General features: G+C 54.7%; 1 protein-coding gene and 3 long non-coding RNA genes across 7 annotated transcripts in view; 3 read left to right on the top strand and 1 right to left on the bottom strand.

Moving 5' to 3' along the window:
- Positions 1-993: 993 nt before the first annotated feature.
- LOC132677522 (uncharacterized) lies at positions 994-4,969 on the top strand. Its single transcript, XR_013554975.2, has 3 exons — positions 994-1,066; positions 1,979-2,069; positions 3,680-4,969. It is a non-coding gene; the product is annotated as an uncharacterized LOC132677522 (long non-coding RNA).
- A 6,432-nt stretch (positions 4,970-11,401) lies between these two features.
- Positions 11,402-17,597, bottom strand: LOC144616084 (uncharacterized). The gene is made up of 3 exons (XR_013554974.2): positions 16,905-17,597; positions 14,816-14,896; positions 11,402-11,728 (listed from the first exon to the last, which is right to left on the bottom strand). It is a non-coding gene; the product is annotated as an uncharacterized LOC144616084 (long non-coding RNA).
- LOC132675901 (uncharacterized) lies at positions 13,023-14,327 on the top strand. Its single transcript, XR_009608899.3, has 2 exons — positions 13,023-13,734; positions 13,791-14,327. It is a non-coding gene; the product is annotated as an uncharacterized LOC132675901 (long non-coding RNA).
- Positions 17,598-18,192: 595 nt separating the features above from the next.
- The window catches only part of ARHGEF10 (Rho guanine nucleotide exchange factor 10), a 101,725-nt gene continuing 94,908 nt past the window's right edge, over positions 18,193-25,009 (top strand). For all 4 annotated transcript variants that reach the window (XM_078445221.2, XM_078445220.2, XM_078445219.2 and 1 more), the window contains exon 1: positions 18,193-18,291. The gene's annotated coding sequence lies outside the window, so the exon portion shown is untranslated. The remainder of the gene's footprint in view (positions 18,292-25,009) is intronic.

Genomic DNA, 25,009 nt, shown 5'->3' with positions numbered 1-25,009 from the left:
CACGGTAACAATAGTGCGTTTCTTTGTAAATCATGAAACAGGCGCCGCTGGTTAACAAGTCCAACAGCACGGGGGCGACCTTCCCGTCCAGGCTGGACGCTTCCCTGCGGAACCCAGCGTGCGCCGGTTTTCCACCACAGATGGACTGAAAGTCTGCGAAGGCTGGAAAGCCTAGGACGCGCTCCGCATTGGGGGGCGGAAGCAGAAGGCGCGCTTGTGTCTCTCAGAGCACTACTCCTTGCCTCTGAAAATTGGCTGGGAAACGTGTGAACTCGCTGCATTTCCTAAGGCCCAAGCCCTGGCGGGTCTGAGAGCAGCTGACCTCCTGAGGGGCCAGGGCCGGCCCGCAGGCTGGACCAGTACTGGAAGGAAGGGGTGGTGCTCTGGGGGGTGGTCTGTGGCCCAGGGGCCCTGCCCACGACCCCACCCCGCGTGCACAGTCTCTGGCTACTTGGGGAAGGGCCAGTGTCTGGGGTGGGGAGGGGGGGGGGTCCTGCCCCCGCCCACGCGTGCACAGCCCAAGGGTCCTCGTGAAGGGCCAGGTGATTTGAGGGGTCCTGCCCACGACCCGGCCCACGCGTGCACTGTCTTTGGGTGCTTGGGGAAGGACAGGTGTGTGGGGCGGGGTGAGGGTGAGTGAGGGGGGGGGGCGTCCTGCCCCCGCGTGCACAGCCCAAGCGTCCTCAGGAAGGGCCAGTGTCCCTGGGGGGTGGCGTCCCGTTCATGGCCCCCGCCTGGGCTTGCGCAGCACAAGGACCCTCAGGAAGGACAGGTGTGGTTTCGGGGGAGCCTCGGCGCGTCCCCCCCCCCCGCTCACGCGTGCGCAGCCGGCAGGTCGTTGGGCTGGTAGTCACGGGCAGAGCCGGCCGCCACTGGGCGGTGCCGAGGCGGGGGCGGGGCGCGGCGAGAGAGGTCAGCCAATGGGTACCCGGCCCCGGCTGGGCCGGCCAATCGCGGCGTGGAGGTGGTCCCGCCCTGGGGGCGGGGCCGGGGCGCGCAATTAGTTCGCTGAGGCTGGGCAGTGGGAGAGGCTCTCAGACCGACGGCAAGTTCTGGCACCTGCCAGGTGAGTGCGGCTCCGGGCCAGGAAAGGGGGGGATACTGGGGCGGGGGTCCTGGGGCGGGGACATGAATGCGGGCCCCGGGTGGGGAGGCTGGGGTCCCCAGGCGGAGGGGGCGGGGCCCGAGTTTGGTGGCCAGTGCGGGCTGGGGGCGCGGGCGGGGTACCTGGGGAGAGGGATGCTGTGGCTCCAGGGGAGAGGCGGCGTGCTGACTGCGGACCAGGATGGGAGGCCGGGGTCCTTGAAGGGCGGGCCCCCAGAACTCCCACCGATCCGTGAACTCCGGGCGGCCCGCCCCCCCCGAAGATTTGCAGGACGGGGCGTGTAGAGCTCCAGGTGTCGCTTGTTCCCCAGGAACGGCGCAGTTAGAGGACCTCACGCAGGCCCCCATTGGAGCGAAGTGCTGTTTTCCCCTGGCACAGACAACCCAGGAAAAGGACCACAGGCAGCCCCCCAACTGTAGAGGGGTGTCCCCTACGCTCTTGGGCACCCACAGTGCAGGTGATGCACCGTGACCAGCACCCCATCCCGCCCCTGTCCCCTGGCTACAGACAGTGCAGGTATAGGACCGTGAACAGCAACCCCCCCCCCCCCCAATTGAGCAGGGTGGCCGGGGACAGTGGTAAGGGTTGTCAGGATTGTGCAGGAGGGGCCTCCAGGTGAGGGCCTGGAGGCCTGAGTCACCCAGACCCCGCTCAAGCCACGTGCCGTTGATGCGTTGAAGTGTTTGGAACAATAATTTCTCCTTTCTTATAAAGACGAAGTCATTGATCTGCTTTAGGATGAAGATAATTACTACCTGAAAACGTACGTGTTTCCCCTTCTCCCGGAGTATCACTGCTCCGGAAACTGAACTCTTCATCGTGTAGATTAGTTCTGAGTTTCTGAGATTTTGTCCTACTCTTTGTGTACCGCAGGAAGTTAGCTGTCTTCTGGCCTGGAAGCCTGAAGGCTTGTGCGGAGCTCCTGCGCAGGCGGAGTGTGCTGCCCCCTGGCCCTCAGGACCAGGTACTGCAGGGGGGCGCCCTATGCTGGCTTCACCATCAGCCACTTGTGGCTGAGCTGTGACTTCTGTGGGTGTGTTTGCGGGTGGGGCCGCCCCCGCCCCCAACTTGAGCAGGAGCTGTTTTTGAGGGCTGTCTACCGGGCATGAGGTCTGTGTGTGCAAGAGAACAATGTGCAGGGTGAGGAGATGGTGTGAGAACATGCACCTGCCTGCATGCAGCCTGGGGGGCTGGTTGGTTGAGCATCTGACTCTTGATTTCAGCAGGTCAGGATCTCACCGCTCCTGGGATCGAGCCCTGAGTCGGGCTCTGCACAGACAGCTTGGAGCCTGCTTGGGATTCTGTCTCTCTCCCTCTGCCCCTCCCCTTCTTTTAAAAAAAAAAAAAAATTTTTTTTAACGTTTATTTTTGAGACAGAGACAGAGCATGAACGGGGGAGGGTCAGAGAGAGAGGGAGACACAGAATCTGAAACAAGCTCCAGGCTCTGAGCTGTCAGCAAAGAGCCTGACGCAGAGCTCGAACTCACGAACTGTGAGATCAGGACCTGAGCTGAAGTTGTACGCCTAACCCACTGAGCCACCCAGGCGCCCCTGCCCCTCCCCTTCTTGAGCGCTCTCTCTCTCTTAAAAAACAAACCAAAACAAGGCCTCCTCGGTGGATCAGTGGGCTAAGCGTCTGACTTCACCCCAGGTCATGATTTTGTGGTTCGTGAGTTTGAGCCCCGTGTTGGGCTCTGCTGACAGCCCAGAGCCTGGAGCCTGCTTCGGATTTTGTGTCTCCCTCTCCCTGTGCCCTTTTTCCATTCACACTCTGTCTCTGTCTCTCAAAAATAAACATTGAAAAAAAATTGTTTTAAAAAGCGTGAAATGCAGTTAAAGCAGTAATTCCAGGGATGTGTGTACCTTTATGTGCTTTAACTAGAAAGAAAGTGGGGGGGGGGGCAAGATTATTGGCTCTACAACGTTAGCTAATTAGAAATAGAATGACAGAACATCCCAAAAGTAAAGAGAAGGGAGAAAAGAAAAATGGGAGGGTGGAAATTAATAAAGTGAAAAATAATAACACCACAGAGACAGAACACAAAGAGACTAAAAAAATGAAAGTCCCCGGCAAAACTGATCAAAGGGAAAGTAAGAGAGAGGTGGGCCAGGGAGCCAGGGAGAAGGCATAAATAAATAATCTCAGACATTGTGGTAGCACAGTTAGGGTCTCCCGAAGTGTCCATGTCCTAATCCCCAGAGCTAGGGACTCCATGACGTCACATGGCAATAGGGACTTTGCAGATGTGATTAAGGCAAGGACCTTGAGATGGAGATGTTCGTGGCCTGAAGTATTCTCCAGTGTCCTTGGTCTTGGCCGAGGGAGGAGAAGTGTTTGGAGTTAGGCGGCGTGACGGGGACCCTGCTCACTGCCGTTGGCTCTGAGGCTGGAGGGAGGGCGTCGGGCCGGGGAATGCGGATGACCTCTAAAGCTGCACACAGCGAGGGGCAGATCTTGTCCCCGGAGTCCCCGGGAAGGGACACAGCCCTCCACCATCTTGATCGTGTCTCTGCGAGAGCCGTATAGCACTCTGACCCACAGAGGTATAAGGCACTACATCTGTGTTGTTTCAGACTCACTGTGTGATCCTGTATCACAGGAGCAGTGGAAGACCAACGCGGGCATGACGAGCGGGGCTAAGCCTGTGCACGTGGCAGAGATTAAAACCACAACAGGACCACGTCATAAGTAGCTCTACAGTCCTAGAATCAGTGGATACATTCCTCAAAAAAAAAAAAAAAAATCTAACTTGCCAATACCGGTTGAAGGAAATTGACAAGACCGGAAAGTCCAAATGGCATTTAAAAAGTTGAGTAAGTAAAAATTTCCGGCAAGAAAATAGAAGCTCCAGTCGGTTTCGTGGACTGGTTCTACCAAATATTCGAGGAAGAGAGAATTCAATTTTTTTTTTTTTACATTTATTTATTTTTTGAGAGACAGAGAGAGACAGAGCACAAGCAGAGGAGGAGCAGAGAGAGAGGGAGACGCAGAATCCGAAGCAGGCTCCAGGCTCCGAGCTGTCAGCACAGAGCCCCACGCAGGGCTCGAACTCACATGACCTGAGCTGAAGTCAGATGCTTAACCCACTGAGCCACCCAGGTGCTCTGGGGAGAATTCGAATTTTAAACTGTCCCAGAGAGTGGACAGAATCCATGTATTTTATGAGGTTAGACTTGATAAGAACAGTGTGAGAAACGAAATTCCAATCTCATGAACTTAGACTTAAAAAAGTCCCTGAGACAATTAGGCAAATGAATCTAGCAATCCTTTATCCTAGGAAGCCAGGATTGTTAAAATTTAGAAGATCCATTACTTTTTTTAAAGTTTATTTATTTTTGAGAGAGAGTGCATGAGCAAGGGAGGGGCAGAGAAAGGGAGGGAGAGAATCCCAATCAGGCTCTGCGCCATCAGCAGGGAGCCCCACGTGGGGCTGGAACTCATGAACCATGAGATCACGACCTGACCCCAAATCAAGAGTCAGACGCTTAACCGACTGAGCCACCCAGGTGCCCCGAAAATCTATTACTTTTGAATCCCCACTAGAAAAACCGCATGCTCGTTCAATAACTACAGGGAAGACACTTCGTAAAATTCAAACCCCATTAATAGTAAAAACTCCCGGCATGTGGGGGTGAAAGTGAACTTCCTTAATCTGCTAAAAGGCATTTACACTTGTATGAAATAGAAAGAAAAAAAAAATTACCCCAGGAGGCTAAGCACAGCTGGCTGGAGTTTCTGTTGGTGCACCTGTTTGCAAAGGGATTGGGTCACCTAGCGACACTGAAGATGTGCGTGCCCTGTGAGCCAGCATCTCCGGTCCTGGGCGTCCATCCTCGGAGGGAAGGCAGACACGCACGTGAACGTCCGCCCCCTGGGGGTCACGTAAGATGTATGCAGAACTTAATTTTTTCAAAGTAGTGAAAATGAGTGAACTGCATGTAGGATAACAAAGAAAGTCTCAGGAAAATACATGTTTGTGTACAATACCTAGAACATGCAAATCTAAGCAGTATATGAGAGATTGAGAGAGGGCCCGAAGGACTGGTAATTAAAACAATAAACTAAAGACGGGGTGCCTGGGGGGCTCAGTTGGTTAAGCCGCCGACTTCGGCTCAGGTCATGATCTCACAGTTCGTGAGTTCGAGCCCCGCGTCAGACTCTGTGCTGACAGCTCAGAGCCTGGAGCCTGCTTCGGATTCTGTGTCTCCCTCTCTCTCTGTCTCTCTCTCTCTCAAAAATAAAGAAACATTAAAAAAAAAAAATGCCTGCTTCCTTCGTACTGCTTTCTTGCCAGCCTTACACGGAAAGCGGGCCTGCTCAGCGCCTGGAGGACTGAGCTGTTCTGCTCAAGGCAATCTCCCTTTCTCCTCCAGTATTTCGGTTCCTCAGACCCTGTTTTCTGAGAGATAATTCATAAGATAACAGATACTGTGGTTGTGGACGGATTGAGGATGTCGGCTAAGTGATTTGCCTCTCATCAGAACTTGATGGCGCTTCGAGGAAAACCCAGTCGTGGGGGGTGAGGGAGGCCAGACTGGGGATCAGTTCTGATCCCTGTGAAATCTCAGCACCAACGCGTTGGTAAACTTTGTGATGGGAAAGATACCATTTTATCCTTTCTTTCCAATATTAAATGATGTAAGAAGCACGATAACTGTGTAATCCTGAGCCCGGCCATGCGATGAAAACATCTCAGTGTGTTTAAAGTGTATGACAGAGTTCAGGGGCACCTGAAGTTCAGGTGGCTCAGTGGGTTAAGCGTCTGACTTCAGCTTGGGTCATGATCTCATGGCTCATGAGTTTGAGCCCCGTGTCGGGCTCTGTGCCGACTGCTAGGAGCCTGGATCCTGTTTCAGATTCTGTGTCTCCCTCTCTCTCTGCCTCTCCCCCCCCCCCCCTTCAAAAGTAAATAAACATTTTAAAAAGTTTTAAAACAATAAACTAAAGCAAAGGAACGACAAATACAAAATTAGGTTACTTCAGTTACCACTGGGAGGGAAGGGGTCCCAAAGGAGGTACTGATCTGTTCTGTTTCTTAGTAGAAATAAACCTACGTGGTGCCTCATGTGGAACGAATGGCAGATGGTCAAAACAGCAGAATTCTGTGTAATCAAACCTGTGGTCTGCCCATTACTGTAGACGGGTGGGGACTTGGGAGGTAATCTAACCCAGCCCACAGACCCCGGGAGTTAAACGTTTTACACAGTCATCCAGCGAGTTGAAGCATGGCTAAGACAAAGGCGAACACCTTTGCAGCCAAATGCATGTTTTATTACTGCGGGATGTTGCTTCTTACGAATGCTGTTTAATTGGCCTGTTATTTCATCTAATAATGTCTGTCTTCAGAAGAAGAACTGCTTAGGAGATTTTAGAAAACGGTACCATTTTCCCCTCAGACGTCATTGTTGCTTATCTTCCCCAACATAGCCGTCTTGTCTAAGTATCACTTGGGAAGGAAGGAAGAAAAGGGATTAAAACAACAATGTCGTGACCATACGCTGAGTCATATCTACAAATGCTCCACATGTTGGCTGGACCTAACCCTGCAGGGCCCAGCTCTCAGCGCCAGGAAGGGCGGGGCTGTTTGTGTCTCAGAGAAGCTTCCCGGTAGTCCGCTTTTAAACAACACAGCCAGAAATAATCTGGGGGACAATTAGATGAAAACTGAAAAAAAACCCAAAGTGATCAGAGTTAACTGAAAGGTCTGACTTGGGGTCAAGGCAGGGAAGCTGATGGTCCTGGTGGCAGCACTGCGATCGCGGGCAGTCACCAGGGCGCTGGCTGCCCTGTTGTGAAGGTGGCTTGTGACGTATCGGCTCACTTTTTACGTTGGTGGCTCAGTCGGTTAAGTGCCCGCCTCTTGATTTCGGCTTAGGTCATGATCTCGCAGTTTGTGAGTTTGAGCCCCCATTTGGGCTCCTTGCTGACAGGGAGGAGCCTGCTTGGGATTCTCTCCCTCTCCCTCTCTGCCTCTCTCTCTCTCTCAAAATAAATAAACATTTAAAAAAATACTTTAAAAAGTGATAGAAAATAATAGAACTGACTGTAAAATTATTTAAAATTTACATTAAATGTTGATGCCCCAAAAGATGTAGGTTTAACTAGAGAGGAACAAAGGATCATGCTTTGAGAATCTGAAAGCAGGAAAAATAAAGACAATTTAAAACTCAGTGTTTATGTAAAACTCTTCCAACTGTACCTCTTTTCCGCTCAACTTAAAAATGAACCATCTTGGGGTGCCTGGGTGGCTCAGTTGGTTAAGCGGCCGACTTCGGCTCAGGTCATGATCTCGCGGTCGCGGTCCGTGAGTTCAAGCCCCGCATCAGGCTCTGTGCTGACAGCTCAGAGCCTGGAGCCTGTTTCGGATTCTGTGTCTCCCTCTCTCTGACCCTCCCCCGTTCATACTCTGTCTCTCTCTGTCTCAAAAATAAATAAACGTTAAAAAAATTAAAAAAAAAAAAAAGAACCATCTTGAGGTACAATTTACCTGCTATAAAATTAACGTACCCGTTTTCACTTAACAGCCAGATGAGTTCAGAAAAACGCATATGCCATGTATGCGCCCCCCCCCAACCACGACAGACAACACTGCCTTCACCCCAGATTTTCTTATGTCTCCCCAGATGACTCACCGGCTCCCCCGGGCCACGTCGGCTGTTTAGAGCTTCGTGTCAGTGGGAAGACACATTCCCGCGTGTCTGACCTCTTTCGTCTGGCATAATGTTTGGAGATTTATCAATACTGTTCTTTTTTATTACTGAGTAGCGTGCCGTTGTCTGAATATAACCAGATAGATCTGTTTATCTGCTCACCTGTGGATGGGTTGTCTCTACCTGGGGTCTCTGGAAGAAAGCTTCCAGGCTAATTCTTCTACAAGACTTTTGTGCACACACATTTTTATTTTAGCTGGGGTAAGCACCAAGAGTGGCGATCCTGGGTCGGCGGTGAGTGTAGGCGTGATGTGTGACAGACCGCACCCAGTGCTGCGGGTTAAACGGACTGTTTGGGCTCCTATAATCACGTGTGACCATCCTACCTTCTCCACGGACTTGTCGGCACTTGGTATTGGAGACTTCACTGCATTCTCAATCTGGAGCGTGAACACCTCATTGTATTTCTTTTGTTAAAAGATTTATTTAAGTAATCTCTACATCCAATGTGGGGCTTGAACTCACAACTCAAGAGTCGCATGCTCTATGGACTGAGCCAGCCGGGAGCCCCCACCTCGTTTTAATTAAGTTAGAATAGGGCCGGAGGGTCACAAGCAGAGTGAAGAGAGGCGCACGGGAATGAGGGAGTCCTCAGGTCATTGGGGAAATGACTCCTCAGCCACAGGGGTCCCTCTGGGGGAGCGGAAGCCGTCCTGGGAAGGCGGTGGGTTGGGGTTGTCCGCCTGCAGGCTGGAGGGTTGGCCCAGGAGCTGAGCTTCCTGGAGCAGGTGGGATGAGGGGCAGCCATCGGCCCAGGTGAGACTGTTCGGCCAGCTCGAACACAACCTCCCTCGGGTCGGTTTGATCAAAGTCTCATCAACCGCCGCCTTGCTGCCCTGTAATGACCCGCGTCCCAGAAATCTGCGAGAAATACCTCTTTTAGGGACAAGCTTTTGAATAATGGCGATACCTAAAACACAGTGTGAGGCGCTACCCCAGCCAAGTCTCCCTTGGTCTCCAGCCTGCGGATAAAAACCGGAGATGGGAACAGCAACAGACCGCCTCCCTCCTGCCTTAGCCTCTGTTAATCCCGTCACCTCATGTCTCTATGAGGCAGAGCCCCGGCTTGAATGTGCTGGAAGCAGGGGGAGTCCTGCGGGTAGCTGGGAGCCAGGTCAGATCACGCATGCTCTGCGTGAAGGCTGGCCGCGTGCGGATGGACTGGAGCACGCTCAGAAGGAAGGCACTCCTGGAACCCCCGGGCTGGCGATCTCGGAGGCTCCGCGCAGGGCGGGGGACGCGGGGCAGGGGAGGGCAGGTCTGGGGAAGCCTGACTCAGGAGGGCGCAGGGCCGTGGCCGTGGCAGAGGGAGAATTGCTTTGTAGCAGAGAGAGGAAGCCAAGCCGTGAGGGAGAGCATGGGACCCCGAGGTGTCCCTGGGGGATGCTTCGGCAGAGGGATGTCGAAGGACAACGTTCTACTCCCAGCACTTGGACACCACACGCGTGGAGTCCCTGCACCAGCCAGTTCTCCCGGCATCAGCCCGGGGTCCTACAGCCTGTTGGCGTTCAGCGTCACATCCCCAGGCTAAAGGGCTCCATCCTGTCCTGTGCTTCTGACCCGCGTGGTTCCCACGCCCCCCCGCCTCAGCTTTCAGTCACTTGCCCCAGTGGCTCGAGAACTCAGGAAACCCCTTGTGTGCACTGGTTTGTTCTGTCATAAAGATACTACTTACCTGGATGGCGAAGGGTGCTGACCAACGGCTGGATCAAGAGGCACGTGGGCTGAGGTCTGGGAGGGCCCCTGGGAGCTCCTGTCCTCGTGGACGTGGACGGGGTGGGGGTGGGGAGGGCATCACCCTCTCAGCACGTAACACGTACACTCGCCCGGAAACTCCCTGAGCCCCCCACTGGTGGGAGACACTATTTTACGGGGGCTTCCTCACGTAGACATGACGGTCGTTAGCCCAGTGTCGGGCCCCTGTCCCCTCCTTGGGATGTGGGGGTGGGGCTGAAGGGCCCAGATCGTGGCCCCGTGTTTCCACTGACCAGCCCCTGCCCTGATGCTATGCCGGGTCACCTCATTGGAACAACTGTGTTCCTACCACCCAGGAGAGTGCAAGGAATTCTGGAGCTCTGTGTCAGGAATTGGGAGCAGATACATGAACGCTTTTTAAAAATTATATCGCAGAAGTGTAACAAAAACCACGTTGGAAAAGGTGGGGGAGCAGACAAGGCAGCTGGGAATGAGAACACATCCTAGGTTGGGTTCTGCCTTCCAGGAAGGGCCCTGGGGAGCTGGGCTGCAGCCCCGCCCGCCCTCGCTGTGCGTCTGCAAGTTTGAGTGAGGGTAAGGGGGTCGGGAGGATTGGCCTGTTTGGTGCATTGAAATAAAGCCAGACTACAAGGCTGAACTCTGGGCAACAGAGTCGCCAAGATGGGGTTGGGCAGGAGCAGGGACACCTTGTCCCGGGTCAGAGCCAAGGACTACATGTCCTGCGTGAGGATAGGAAGGGGCAGAGAGAGGTCACCCTCGAGCCTCAGGACTCCTGGGTAAGATGGGAGGAGAGGGAAGGTGCCGGTCAGCCCCATGGGGTTGCTGGAAGAAGGAGTCACCGTGGAGGGAGCGTCCGTGAACCTGGTGGAAGGAAACTCTGCATCCATGGGCGGTGCAGCTTGCACCCAAGGGACCCGGGGAGCACACTCTTGCGAGGCATGGGATCGCTCCCGCCACGCTTCCCGTAGCCTCTGCCGTGGGTACGGCTGTCTCTCCTCTGCGCTCCCCGGCCTCCTGGCACCGAATTCCCGGAGTCCATGGCGGGCACCACGGCCTGGCCTCCTCTGCCCCGGCTCACACAGCACCACGATCTCCCTGTGCTTCTCCGGACGGCCCTCAGACGGCAGCGGGGACCGGGGTGACCGCGGAATCAGTATGAGTGCGCATGGTTGGGGCACAAGATGCCCTGCTTCCCACTAATGGAGGGCCTCAGGCCAAGGGGACAGCTTTGGGGCGCAGGCCTGTCTCGGCCGTGTGTCTCGCTAGGCACGGATGACTCCTACGCTCGGCAGCACTGAGAACCACAGCTTGCCGTGGGCAGAACCATGGCTCCCGGAACAGAAAAGAACCTTCTAGATCATCCACAGGAGTCTTCTTCTTCTTTCCCTTCTTCAACATTCCTTGCCAGCTCCAGCCCCTCCAGCTTGGAATTGTTCTGCCAGAGGCTTGGGCGGGGGTGGGGGGGGGGTGGGGGGAGGAGGGAGGCCGAGGAAGGGCGTGGGGGAGGGAAAGAGCTTGTGCTGTCCCTGCGCACCGCGTGAGGAGGGGCACGGCCCTGCGGATGGGTTTCAGGACTCGAGCGTCAGCCCCGCAGGAGCCAGGAGCCACCTGGAGCGTTTAGATGGACGCGTGGCATGTGACCGGCCCCTCTCCGGTGCTGCAGGGGTCTGGACATGGAGCCGCCTGCTGTCCTGAGAGCCCCCCCACCCCCCACCCCCGGCCTCTCCTCCACTGGACGTAGCGCAAAGCAAGAAAACAGCTTAGTCGTTGTTGCAAGTTCTCTGGGAACAAAAACGTTCCTGTTCCCCGCCTGGAACAATGCTTCCTTCTCCCCACCAGATTCTAGCGACCCATCTGAAACAGAGGGGCAGTGTTACCCCCAGCTTCGCCAGGCCCCTCCACCCTCCGCTGGGCTTCTTGTCCCTTTTCTCCTCCCCTCCCCCCACAGGTCATCCACTTGGCCCGCCATCCATCCAAGGGGGCACCGGTGGGCGGGGTGGGAAGTGCCGCTGTGTCGGGCCAGCACTGCGAAGGGCATGCGGAGAGAAGGCCACGTCCCTGCTGGGGGGTCCACGTGACCATCTCCCTTCTCTTGCTCTCCTGACGGCCGTCTTCCACTGGCCAACATGCGTGGGTGGCGCAGCTGATGGGATCCGGGCCCAGTTAGCCCGTCCACACACGCGCCCCATTGGTCATCTGTGCACGGGAGGACAGACAGTTTTGAGCAAAAGAATTTGTTCTAGGTCTTCTAGGTCTGCAGCTAGGAGGGCAGACCCCGTCCTGTGGGAAACAGGCGCCGGGCATTTCCCCACAAGCCTCACTGGGGACCTCGTCGGGAGACCTGCCGCCTATCCATTGGCCCATCTTTTGCATCTGGCTCTGTCTCCCCACTGTCTCCTCCAATTAAGTTTTGCAAACATGTTCCGTGGGCCATGGACATATGCAATGCCAATTTGCAAAGACCAGTAACCTCCAAATGCCCTTGAGGCAGCTTCCCGGAGCAAAAGCAGCAGAAAGTTCCCCAACACCAACTCAAGGAGAGAACGGCCGCTAGAGAGAACCTTGGAGCTAGGCAGGCAATGTCCTGTTGTGAGTGTGGGGCGTTCAGCAGGTGGACGCCAGGGACGCCTGCCATCCTCCCATCTGTGCAATCATGGTGTAGTCCTGAGGCAGGGCTTGTCGACACTCCACACCGCCGGCCCCCCGGTGTTCCACCTGTGGACACCCCACACCGCCGGCCCCCCGGTGTTCTACTGGGCCGCCACATCAGTGGGAAAACGTTTATGACCATCTGACCCTAAATCCCAACTCCGTCCAACATGTGGGGACAGGAACTGGAGTCCCCATGAGTGCAGCCAGGAAAGTCAAGAGAGGGCACACCTGCTGTGTGTGAGACCTAAGCCAAGGGGTCTCAGGCCAGGCTGCTCCCGGCTCTCGCTGATCTGTGTCTAACAGCTTTGTTGAGGGATAGCTGACGTACGATAAACTGTGTGTAATCAAAGTTACAATTTAGTGAGTTTGGACGTCTGTGCGCACTTGTGAAACCATCACCACAGTCAGGAAAGTGAGCACAGCCTCCCTCCCCCACTAGGACCACCTAGAAGCCAATCCTGACCGATTCTTGAACGGTGTGTGTGTTAACCTAGTTGCTTGTTTTCGTTTTACTTTCAGAACTTTATAAAGACACAGCGATCAGTTGACTGGAAAGGAACCATGCATGGTTTGCAAAGCGGTCCGCCTCACTATGTGTCTTTGACTCTGTCCTCAGGGATCGGGATGTGCCTCACCAGGAGTGGCTGCCCCAAGTTCATCTACAGCCCCTTCTTATCAGCCCGGTGTATCCTCTGGTGGCCCACACGGGCCGGACTGTCCCCCAGTGGGTCCTGCGTACCCATTGCGAGCCAGGCACGGCTAGCAAGGGTCGGGGTGCATGTGGGGGATTGGACACAAACACAGGGGGAGCAGTGTCCCTGGGACACAGCTTGGGAGGGGCCGGCCTGGGAGGAGGGGTGGCTGGAGGGGATGGAAGGAGGTGGGGCTGTGGACAGAACGTGAGACACATAGGGTATCCGTATACTGTCGCACGCATGCTGACTGAACAAGTGGCGTCTTTCTGGCCCTGTATTTGGTGTCGGGAGGCCCAGAAGAAGCGGGAGCACCCCCGTGGCTCAGAGCCTGCAGGGGAAGAAGCAGACACACAGGAGCACTGGTGGCCCAAGACTTCAGTTAGCTGAGCACAGCCCGGGCGCCGGAGGGAGCTGTCCTTAAACCAGCCGTGTGTCCTCTGTGTCTGTTCCACGTAAGACCCTGGCGTTGCCCCAGCAAGCTCCCTGCAGTGATGTCGGCCACCCCCAGGCTTCTCCCGGTCCTTGCCGGTGGCACCGGCTCTGATCCCCCTGGTTGACTACTCTCCCATCACACCACGTTGTCCCCTGACCCCTGACATAACCGTTAGCAAACACTAGAACTCCTAGCTCCAGTGTGGGCAGGTCTGTGCCCACGGCCACAGTTAATCTTCACTCCCTAGGGCCTCCCACGCTGGGGACCGAGAATAAGCCTGCGTACACGGAGAACACTGAGGCTTAGTGAAGTCCAGAACATGTCAAGGTCACCCAGCTGGGAGGTAGCAGAGATTGAGCCTGGCGGTCTGGTTCCAAAGCCTGCTCTGTCCTCCCGCCCGGAGGAGTGACTGCCGACTTCCTGTCCGGAGCAGTGGCCGCGCTGTCCTCCCGCCCAGAGCAGTGGCCGCCAACTTGAGTTGAGCAACATGCCCAGGAACCCCGTCCATAGGCAGGGGCAGGGACAGGCACTAGGAGACACATGAAGAGACTGGCTGTAGGCACTTGGCTGGCGGGGTGTCAGGATGGCCGGGAGTCAGCAGTCCCGAGGGCAGGCTGTGAGGCAGCTGTCGGGGCCCCCTGGCCTGAGGACAGCCTCTGACTCTGCAGATGTGTCTCCCGTCTACTCTGTCCCTGGAGAACTCGGCAGACACGATTGTCCCCGCTGCTCACTGTCCTCACTGACACTTGCTATGGTCAGTCTGATTTTCACTGTCCTTGCATGGGTGTGATGGTATCTCATTGTGGTTTTAATTTGGATTTTCCTGAAAGTTACACTGTTGAGCACCCTTTCTGGTTCTTCTTGGCCATCAGCAAATCTTCTGTGAAATATTCATTTTTGAATAGACTGTCTTTTTATTGCTGATGTGTAGGAATTCAGTATGTATATTGCACATCTTAACTTCCAGGCTGTGGCTTTCCATTTTCTTTTTTATTAAAATTGATCTTAATATTTATTTGTTTACTTATTTTTTGGAGAGACACAGTACAAGTGGGGGAGGGGCAGAGAGAGAGGGAGACACAGAATCTGAAGCAGGCTCCAGGCTCTGAGCTGTCAGCACAGAGCCTGACGCGGGGCTAGAACTCACAGACCGTGACATCATGACCTGAATCAAAGCTGGACGCCCAACTGACTGAGCCACCCAGGCGCCCCATTGCCTTTCCATTTTCTTAATGATCATGAGATAAATGTCACATTTGTATGAAGTCCCATTGAATCCTTTTAAATGGTAAGTGCATTTTGTGTTCTACCCTAAGATGCATATTTTCTACATTTTTCCCCAGAAACTTTATAGTTTAAGGCTATGATCCATCTCAAATGTCTACATTCCCCTTTTAATTCTAACAGTTTATTTGCACATTACTTTGGATTTTCTATGGAAACAATCATATCATCTGTCAATAATCAAGTTTTTCCTCTCTTCATACTTTTTGTTTTTCTTACCTTATAACACTGGGTAGATTCTCCAATACAATGTTGAATAGAATAGCATGTTTGAAGATTTTAATACGCCTTTCTTAATATCTGATAGAAAAAGCAGACCGGAAATTGGTAACAAATATGACCTAACTGACGTATAGAACATTACATAATACACACAGAATACGTTCTTTTCAAGTGCTCATAGAGCATTTACCAAAATAGACTATACGCTGAGCCATGAAGCAAGTCTACACGCTTGAAAACACTGAAATTATATAGATTATATGTTTAGACCACAGGGGAGTTAAGCCTTAGTCATAATGAAAAGAAAACCAAAAAGTCAATGTTTAAAAATTAAACCGAAGTTTTCTAAATATACTAAGGGTCAAAGAAGGAATCTCAGTGGAAATTCGCAACCTTTTCCATATCAGGGCTCACAGAAAATGGCAATACATCTGTGAGGAACACTGGAATGAGCTAGAAGGATTGGAGCCTTAAATCAGAGTTCCGCCTGACCCAGCCCCGCCGGGCGCATTGCCCTGTGGTCCCCGCCACATGCCCTTTCTGGCGGCCCCGAGCTACAAGTGTCAACACCACCATTTGGAAATGGGAAACTCCAATCCGTACTGCTAGTTATGACGGGACTACTCCATTGTCCTCATAGGTCCCCGAACACAATTTCTGAGTGAAATATGACACAATAGTAGCTTTGTGATTGTCCTTAAGTTTTTGAAAGTAAGCTTGTGAGCCATCTATTAGAAATGTTGATTCAATATGTTTTCATTCTTCTGGGGAAAAAAAATAGACCCAAATAATTATTATGACTTACTGAGCACCTGCTCTTGCCAGACATCCCAGTGCCTTTTTGTAGAGTTCCCCCTTTTAAATGTTTATTTATTTTGAGAAGGAAAGGGGGGGGAGCAGAGGGAGAGAGAGAGAGAATCCCAAGTTGGCCCCATGCTCAGCACAGAGCCCAATGCGGGGCTCCATCCCACCACCTGGGACCATGACCCGAGCCGAAATCAAGAGACACTTCACCGACTGAGCCACGCTGGCACCCCAAGGTCTCCCTTTAAGCTTCTGAGCTGTGATGTAGATATTATTAGTCACGTTTTTATATGGTTAGAGACTGTGTAAGTCACAGGATTTTCTCAGTGTCAGAAACCAGAATAGCATCCCCCAGATGGACTCCAAATCCTTTGTTTATTCTATACCTGCTACTATTTCCCTCTTACTGCTGGCCTTCTTGATCCGGAAACATAACAAGCATCAGGATTTTCTTGCTGTGTGGCAAACTAGAACTAATTCAGCTCATCTTTTAATGTCTGTTCACCATGACCAATAAGGTAATTGTCTGGGTAGAAGACCTTTGAGTAAGGTCCTGAAAGAACCCTAGGAATACAGACATTATAATATTTTTCTGTTATTAATTCACTGACAGGAAATATGTTTTTTCATTGATTCAGGCGCCAGTATCTTCAGAGCGTGCAGTAAGACAGGTCTGAAATAGGATTTAAAAATAGCTCAGCCTATTCTACAAAATGAGCAAATGCTAATAATAAATATCACTAGGGGCGCCTGGGTGGCTCAGTGGGTTAAGCTTCCGACTTCAGCTCAGGTCACGATCTCACAGTTCGTGGGTTCGAGCCCCACGTCAGGCTCTGTGCTGACAGCTCGGAGCCTGGAGCCTGCTTCGGATTCTGTGTCTCCCTCTCTCCCTGCCCTCTCCCGCTCACACCCTAGCCTGTCTCTCTCTCAAATATAAAGAAACATTAAAACAGTAAATATTGCTAAAATATTGCCTGACCTACTATTGTTTACTTCCTAATCACCACAGTCTCTGTGTATTAGGACCGTGATTTACATTAGTCAAAACTGTCAGTGAATGAACTTACACAGAGCCGCCAAGCTGTAGGGGCACTTAATGTTTCAATTAATTACGACAATTAGCTGCTTGGTTTTATTCTCTAAGCCAAGTGAGTGGGGCCAGAGATCTCTGAGATGTCTGGCAGCTGTAAAATCCCGGCCTTAAATCGCTTCTGGGGTTCAGAGATTTGGGCAGGAGAGGGGAGAAGCCCACGTCTTGGAAAAACAAGAACACCCGTGCTACCTGTGAGGCCCGTGTACCAGGGAACATCCTCCAGCCGTGAGTTCGGTTTCTTCGTAGTCTGGTTAAAGACACCTGGGTCCCCAGTCCCTGCCTTCAGTGGTCACGGTAACAATAGTGCGTTTCTTTGTAAATCATGAAACAGGCGCCGCTGGTTAACAAGTCCAACAGCACGGGGGCGACCTTCCCGTCCAGGCTGGACGCTTCCCTGCGGAACCCAGCGTGCGCCGGTTTTCCACCACAGATGGACTCAAAGTCTGCGAAGGCTGGAAAGCCTAGGACGCGCTCCGCATTGGGGGGCGGAAGCAGAAGGCGCGCTTGTGTCTCTCAGAGCACTACTCGTTGCCTCTGAAAATTGGCTGGGAATCGTGTGAACTGCATTTCCTAAGGCCCAAGCCCTGGTGGGTCTGAGAGCAGCTGACCTCCTGAGGGGCCAGGACAGGCCTGCGGGCTGGACCAGTACTGGAAGGAAGAGGCGGTGCTCTGGGGGGTTGTCTGTGGCCCAGGGGCCCTGCCCAGGCACAGCCCAAGGGTCCTCAAGAAGGACAGGTGTCTGTATTGGGGGGGGGGGGGGGGTCCTGCCCCCACCCACGCGTGCACAGCCCAAGGGTCCTCCTGAAGGGCCAGGTGATTTGAGGGGTCCTGCCCACGACCCGACCCACTTGTGCACTATGGGTGCTTGGGGGAGGACAAGTGTCTGGGGCGGGGTGGGAGTGGGCGGAAGGGGGATTCCTTCCCCCGCGTGCATAGCCCAAGAGTCCTCGGGAAGCGTCGGGTGTGGGGGGGGGGGGGTAGGGGGTAGGGGTCTTACCCACGACCCCGCCCACGCGTGCACAGTCTATGGGTGCTTGGGGAAAGGCCTGTATCTGGGGCAGGGTGGGAGTGGGGGGTGGTCCTGCCCCCACCCACGCGTGCACAGTCTAAGGGTGCTCGGGAAGGGCTGACGTTTGGAGGGGGCGTCCCCATGCCTCCCCCCGCCCACGCGTGCACAGTCTAAGGGTCCTCGGGAAGGGCTGGCGTTTGCAGGGGGCGTCCCCATGCCCCCCGCCCACACGTGCACAGTCTAACCATCCTCAGGAAGGGCCGGGAGTCTGGGGGACCGCGCCCCCGCCCCCCGCCCACGCGTGCGCAGCCTGGCGGGGCGTTGGGCCTAGGAGGGGCCGCGGGCGGCCACGTGGCCCCGCAGGAATGCGCGGGCGTGTGGGCGGAGCGTGGCCGAGGACGGGCAGGAGTAGAATCCAATGGGCTCCCGGCACCGTCGAAGCCGCCCAGTCAGACCGTGGGGGTGGAGCTGCCTCCCTGTGGGCGGGGCCAGGGCGCATCCCAGGGCGGCAGCAGCGGGGCAGGGTGAGGGGCGCTCGGAGGGCCGGCTGGCGGTGGTCCCGCCTGGGTGAGTGCAAGCTAGAGGGCCAGGGTACTTGGGGGGTGAGTTCGGGCCGGGACGTGAGGCTCCCTGGGGGACGGTGCAGGCCCAGGGGCAGGGTCCGGGGGTCTGTGGGGGGGGGGGGGGGCAGGGATGACTGGCGGTCGCAAGGAGTCTGGGGTCCTGTGGGGAGAGGCGGGGGTTCCGGTGGGGAGGGCGCGGGCCCAGGAATGGGAGGCTGGGGTCCTTGAAGGGCGCGTCCAGCGAGTTAATCGCGGGTCTCGGACGAGTTTGCTTTTTCCTTTGAAAGTCTCTCTTCCGTCCAGTGCCCCCTAAACTCGCTAAATCCCACAGATCCGTGAACTCTGGGCTGCCCGCCCACCCGGAGTTCTACGGGAGGTGCAGACCCCTGGTGGTGGGGGCCTTGTTCCCCAGGAACAGCACAGACATCAAGGAGTGGTTCGTATGCAACCCCCCCCCCCAACTGCAGAGGGGTGTCCCCTGCACCCTTGAGCACCCACAGTGCAGGTGACGGACCGTGAGCAGCACCCCACCCAGTGGGGTGTCCCCTGTCCCCTGGCACAGACAATACAGCTCGTGTGTAAGGGGGTCCACGAGCAGCCCCCAGCTTCAGGGTGTCACCTGTCACTCCTGGGTACAGACAGTGCAGGTAACAGACCACGAGTGGCCGCCAAGTTGGGTGGAATTTGTCCTGGTACCCGGCGCACAGACGTGGAGGGAGCAAGCCCACGAGCGGCCCCCCAGCTTCGGCAGGGTGCCCGGGGTCCTCCCCCGCGGGATAGTGGTAATGGGCTGTCAGGATTGTGTGGGAGGGTCCTCCGGGCAGGGGCCCGGAGGCTGGAGTCAACCAGACCCCACTCAAGTCACGGGAGGAACTGAGGTGTTTATCTGGAACAGTAATTTCCCTTTTCCTGTAAAGACAAAGTCATTGGTCTGCTTCAGGATGAACGTAATTACATCTTGGAAGCAAGTATGTGTCCCCGTTCTCTCAGATTATCACGGCTCCAGAGACTGAAGCAGGGGTGCAGGCCATACTCAGGAGGCACCGACTCACCCCCAGCTGGCGACCCTTCGCCTCTGTGAGACCCTCAGTTTTGAGCATCAACATCTGGGCAAACGATGCATCCGTGTTCAGAGAAAGCAGCAGATTGGCGCAATGCGGTATTCATGTCAGTGACTCACTTTTGCTAGAGGTGAAACTTCTCATTAACTCCAAACCTCGCGGGCTGTTCTCTCCTCTCTGGCTGAGCCGCAAAGTACAACCTAAGAAGCTGTCAGTGTGCGGTTTCGGTGCAGGCGTGCCTGAGTGCCCCGCCAGGTGGAACATTGCAGGGGTGAGGTTTTCACTGTTCACTTACTGTTCACTAAATCTATTTCGTATATCTGTTTCGTAGGAAGTAACTTTTATTAGAAAGGAAAGATAAGATTTGGTGTTTGTGTTTTTGAAATATAATTTGCTCCACAACTAACAGTGTTTATTTGATTGGCCCTAGCATATGACTGAGTGGCTAACGTCTACGGTTAGGGACGGGGGCCGTTTGTAGTCAGATACAGAATTTCCTGGTTCCTTGTCATTTGTCTAAGGTGCTATGTCATAACTGATTAACCTTCCACCAGGGGTTACAATTAGGGAAGAGGGAAATTGAGAGTTATTTAAAATAGCTTTTTACCTTTAAAAATGTTTTTTTTGTTTGTTTTTTTTTAATGTCTATTCTTGAGAGAGAGAGAGAGAGAGAGCTGGGAAAGGGCAGAGAGAGAAGGAGACAGAATGTGAAGCAGGCTCCAGGCTCTGAGCTGTCAGCACAGAGCCCAGTGCAGGGCTCAAAGTCACAAACTGTGAGATCATGACCTGAGCTAAAGTTGGACGCTTAAGCGACTGAGCCACCCAGGCGCCCCACTTTTTACCTTTTACCTTTCTACTTTTACTAAATTTATCATCTCAATATTTTGATCTGCTGTGTTTTCTATGTAGTTTCTTTGCAGTGAAGGTGAGAGGAAAGTCTTTGGGAATTCTGGATAGAGGCAGGCCGGTTGCAGCAAGGGGCTTGATGGTCAGGAGCCCTGGGTTGAGTTCTGGAAGCGCTCACCTGACCCGGGGTGAGTCAGGTCATGCCACAGAGTTTCAAGTCTACTCACTTACAAAGTTGCAGGAACACAGTTTCTATGGAAAGGCTTTTTACACAGAAAATGGTCTGCAGAGTGAAATGAAAATGGGGGGATTTTGGCTGTATTGTTCCGTAAATAATAGTTTGAAAACCCGAGTTGTAGGATGTTGCTGTGTTGCACAGGGTGTGGTAGAAAGGTCTCAGAGCGTGTTGGTGTTCAGCTGGTACGTTACTCCTAGTCTGCACGGGTAGAAGGGGAGTGGAGAGAAAGAAGACGGAAAGGGAGAGTAGGTGTGAAACTTCGATTAGGTGGGATCATACCTTTCTCAACCAAGCCTCCTGCAAGTGTAATTTTGGAAGGACGGGAGATCCTGGAGCTGTGCGGTAGGCACGGGAGCTCCAGGTCTGGGTGAGTCTGACCCGGGGTCCCAGATGAGAGCTGAGTGCATCTGTGGGAGGCTGTGGCGGGGCCTCGCCTGTGACAGGGACGGCCCTGGCTGACGGCAGGTGACAGACCCGGGACCTTCTCCGCCCCCAGCCTCCCTGACACACACACACCTCACGCTTCTCACTGCCTGTTCGTGAATCTTCAAAGCTCCGATCGTGAAAAGGAATGGTTGTCAGAACCACAGGTACTCTTTTTCCCCTGCTTTTCTTTGAGTCACTGAAGTGATCTGTACCTGCTGGTAGGAGGGGCTGTGTGTGTTTTTATTTCATATTTTCACGTGAAAAAGATTTTTTGAAATATTGAATGTTTTGTAGTGTTCATGTTTTTCTCTCCCATGAACCGCCTTCCAGTATCAGAAATTGGTTACAGTAAAACACAGCCTCAGCTAAAACTGTGTGGGGTGGCCTCTGTGACAGAGAGACACGGAGAAGGGGGGTACGTTGTGTAGGAGCCGGGGGGCGGTGGCGCGTTGCACGTCCGGAGGGAATCGAGCGGCTCTTAGCTCTCCGCGGGGGCTCCGAGGGGTCTGCTTACCTGCTGGCCCATCCTAGACTCCGGAAGCTTGACCCAGTGACCGACCACTCACAAGTCCCAAACTGGAGAATTCATGAAGAAAGCAGAAGGAATGGGGGAGGGTGCCTGGGTATTCTGTACACGGACAACCTCGCGTAGCAAAGGACCTTCCAGTGTGAGGCGTGTCGGGGTCCCTGAGGATGTGGGCTTCGCTTTGTGGGCTGAGGGTGTGTCTTCATTCTTATCCGGGCCACGGCCACATGGTTTGGCTGTGGAGCTCCAGACCCTTTCGTGACAGTGCCATGATCATCGTTACTATTTTAAGAAGGCAATGTAGACATTTCCTCTGAGATACAGATGTTATAAGGAAAGCCACGATGTCACATATATACGTGACCTCTGAACTTCTGGCTTCTCTCGTTAGTGTGGGTCATTAGGAGCTGCCCATGGGACGGGGCGCCTGGGTGACTCAGTCTGTTAAGCCCCCAACTTCGGCTCAGGACGTGATTTCACGGCTCATGAGTTCGAGCCCCGCGTTAGGCTCTGTGCTGACAGCTCAGAGCCTGGAGCCTGCTTCGGATTCTGTGTCTCCCTCTCTCTCTCTCTGTCTCCCTCCCCCTCTTGTGCTCTGTCTGTCTCTCTCTCAAAAATAAATAAACGTTGAAGTGAGAAGTGCTGCCCGTGTGAGAAAGGCCCGGGCATTACAACTTGACACAAGCGTGCTGGGCACACTGAGGGTTTCATTCTGTTATTCTCATTTCTCTGAGCGGAGAAGAGAGCAGCGACTTGCGCTTGGTTCCTGGCTTTAAGGACCGGGAGGCGAGTGCATTGGAAGAGGTGTTGATGCTGACGTGGTCCTCCGTGGCCAGCGGGCGAAGTTTGAAGCCAGGGCTTGGAAGGGCTGTGTTCAGGAGGGCTGTCGTCCGAGTTTGCAGCACAGCCGTCGTTGTTGGCTGCTCTGCCTTTTTAACAGCGGCTGGGAAGTGACTTGAACCCCGAGGGCGTTTGCTGAGCCGTCTGGATGGGAGGCCTGCACGGGCCAGTGTAGACACAGCCCGGGGAGTCCCGGAGAGCAGGAGGATCGCGCTCCCGAGGCTGGCGCTGAGCTCCAGCGGAAAGAATCCCGCATGTCTTTTCGTCACTTGTGCCAGCAGGTCTGGGCCTGCGGGCCGGGTGGACCGGGCGGCCGGGAGGCTGTGGGCCGTCACTGGCCTCGTCCCAAGGACAGGGACTGGGCTCCGCCCCCCACGGCCCTGTGCTGCAGCAGTGATAAGACCGCTCTGGAGCCCGGACTTGGCGGGGCGGGGGGCAGCGGCCCAGTCGCGGGGGGGGGGGGGGGGGGGGGGGGCGGGGCAGGGGCTTACTCGTGCCCCGCGTGCCACCTGCCTCCCGGGAGCTGCGGGAATGTCGTGGGCATGTTCGGGGAGTCTGGCGGCACAAGCGTTTCTGACGGGGCCACGCTGGGGCGTCCTGTCCACCACTACTGTGCTGCGGGGAGGGGGTCACTTGTCATTTGCAGCTGAGATCCCGTTCCCGCCGCCAGGTTCCTAGGACCGCAGGGGCCAGCGGCCTCCGTGAGGGCCTCGGTCCGGGCCTGATGTGTGAGAGTGAGGCAGAGCCCGGGTGGTCTGCTGTCCCTCTTGCGCACTGTGCGACTTACCAGGAGGGAGTGACAGGTGTCCCATTCTGCCCGGCCGCAGGGGTGTGCGGGAACCGGGCACAGGTGTTCGCGGCCGCGAGGAGATGGCCCTGTTAGGCAGGACCCAGCCAGAGGGAGATGTGCACCCCGGGACGGGTCCCTGCTCAGCGTTCAGGATGGAACAGGAAGTGCACGTGCTCACCTGTAACCGAGGCGGCTGTGGCTTCACACGCAGGTGTGTTCCTAGTAAGGCCCATTCTCCTGATGGTGCTCCGGGGCGCAGTTGGCCGGCCAGCCTGCTCTCTGGCTCTGCGCTGCGGAAGGGCCCCAGGCACCGGGTTCAACTACTAAGCTGACATGATAGGCCTGCTGAAATGGACTAGAGACTATGATAAATGCTCTGGAAGAGTAAAGGTGGAGGCAGGGCTGGGGGTGTGAAGGTGAGGAGAGGGTGATGCTGTTCACACGGGAGCAGGTAGGACCGCTAGGAGGGCGATACTTGAGTAAAGATCTAAAGAAGGTGAGTGATAAGGCCACGAGACCTTTCCAAGCAGAAGGAATCGCACGTGCAAAGGTCCTGAGGCAGGAGCGTACCAGGCATGTCCAGGAACAGCAAGACGGCCCGTGGCTGCGGAAGACAGAGGTAGGACTTGGCCTCAGGGAAGTGACAGAGGGTGACAGAAAGCCATGGCAGGGCTGTGACCACACGTGACCCCTGTTTAACTGGGCCATCCTGGCTGCAGTCTTGGAAACAGTTTACAGAGGGTTGAGGATGGGGAAGGGAGATCACTTGTGAGGCTTTTCCAGTAACTCAGGCAAGAGACAGGAGTCAGTGTGGGCCAGACAGGTGGCCTTGGAGGGAGTGGTTGGTCGTATTCCGGTAATGATTTCAAGACAGAAGTGCCCCGATTCCCAACGGGTTAGATGCTGGGAACAGGAGAAAGAGGGATCGGGGTAACTCCCAGCTGTTGAAGTTCTGTCCTGAGCGAGGGCAAGAAGGACGTTTCTGGGGGTGGGAGTGCTCACAATTCGATATGCTGAGCAAGGTGCCTCCCGCTGGGGCCGGCGATGTCTCTGGGGGAACATTTTGCATACCCCCGTGGCAACTTTCAGATACGAGCGTCTCCTGCTTTCTGAAAGGTCACGCTAAGCCACTTGGCTTCTTGGAAAGACCCACGTTAGGACCTGGTTTCCCTCGCCCAAAGAGCCCGAGGAGGATTTCGCTTCTGTGAAAACAGTCGATCCATGAAAATAGATGTGTGTCCTCCAGCCAGAGGGGCACAGCCCGGCTCTGTCCTAGGGACGCTCTGCGTGCAGCTGCCTGTCCCCGTCTGTGCCTTCTTCATTTATTTCGGGCGTCTGTTAGCGGCATGTGTCCCTGTGGCCCAAGAAAAGCCTGAGAGAATAATTTTTGGGGTCTGTTCACAGTCACAGATTTTCCCATAGAAATGAATGATAATTCCTTCTATCTCTGCTCTGAGGGATTTCGTCGGAACGCTGTACTTTCGGACAGCGGGGGACCCGCGTGCCATAGTGTGCTCTTAGCGCTAGTGTCCCTGCCTATGGAACGTTCCAGGACCGACTGATCTTGTCGGTGGGATCTTGGATCTCTCACACCCTCCCCTCACTTCTCCCACCCCCACCCCTGCGTCCGGCAACCACCAATCCGTTCTTTGTACTTATGAGCTCGTTTTCAGTCCACGTAAGACGAGGTCACTTGATACTTGTCTCTGTCCGTTTGTTTCAGCCAATGTGACGCGGCCAGCCGGTCCGTGTCGCTGCGGAGAGCAGAACCTCTGTCCCCACGGCAGGGTAGTAGTCCGCGTGGCGTGGTGTGTATCACACCGTAGTTTCTTCCCGTTCTTCCTTCCGTGGACACTTCGGTGGCTTACACGCGTCTTAGGATGACTGTCCAGAAGTGGGATTGCCGAACCGTGGGCGAGTTCTAGGGTTAATGTTTCGAGGAACCTGCGTGCCTTCTCCAGGGCCCCTTTCTCCACATCCTTGTCAGCGCTCCTT

This window comes from Panthera onca, chromosome B1, assembly GCF_046562875.1.
Source record: "Panthera onca isolate mPanOnc1 chromosome B1, mPanOnc1 haplotype 2, whole genome shotgun sequence".
Lineage (NCBI taxonomy): Eukaryota > Metazoa > Chordata > Mammalia > Carnivora > Felidae > Panthera > Panthera onca.
The sequence above is the reverse complement of the archived record's forward strand: the minus strand, read 5'-3'. Positions and strand labels throughout refer to the sequence as shown.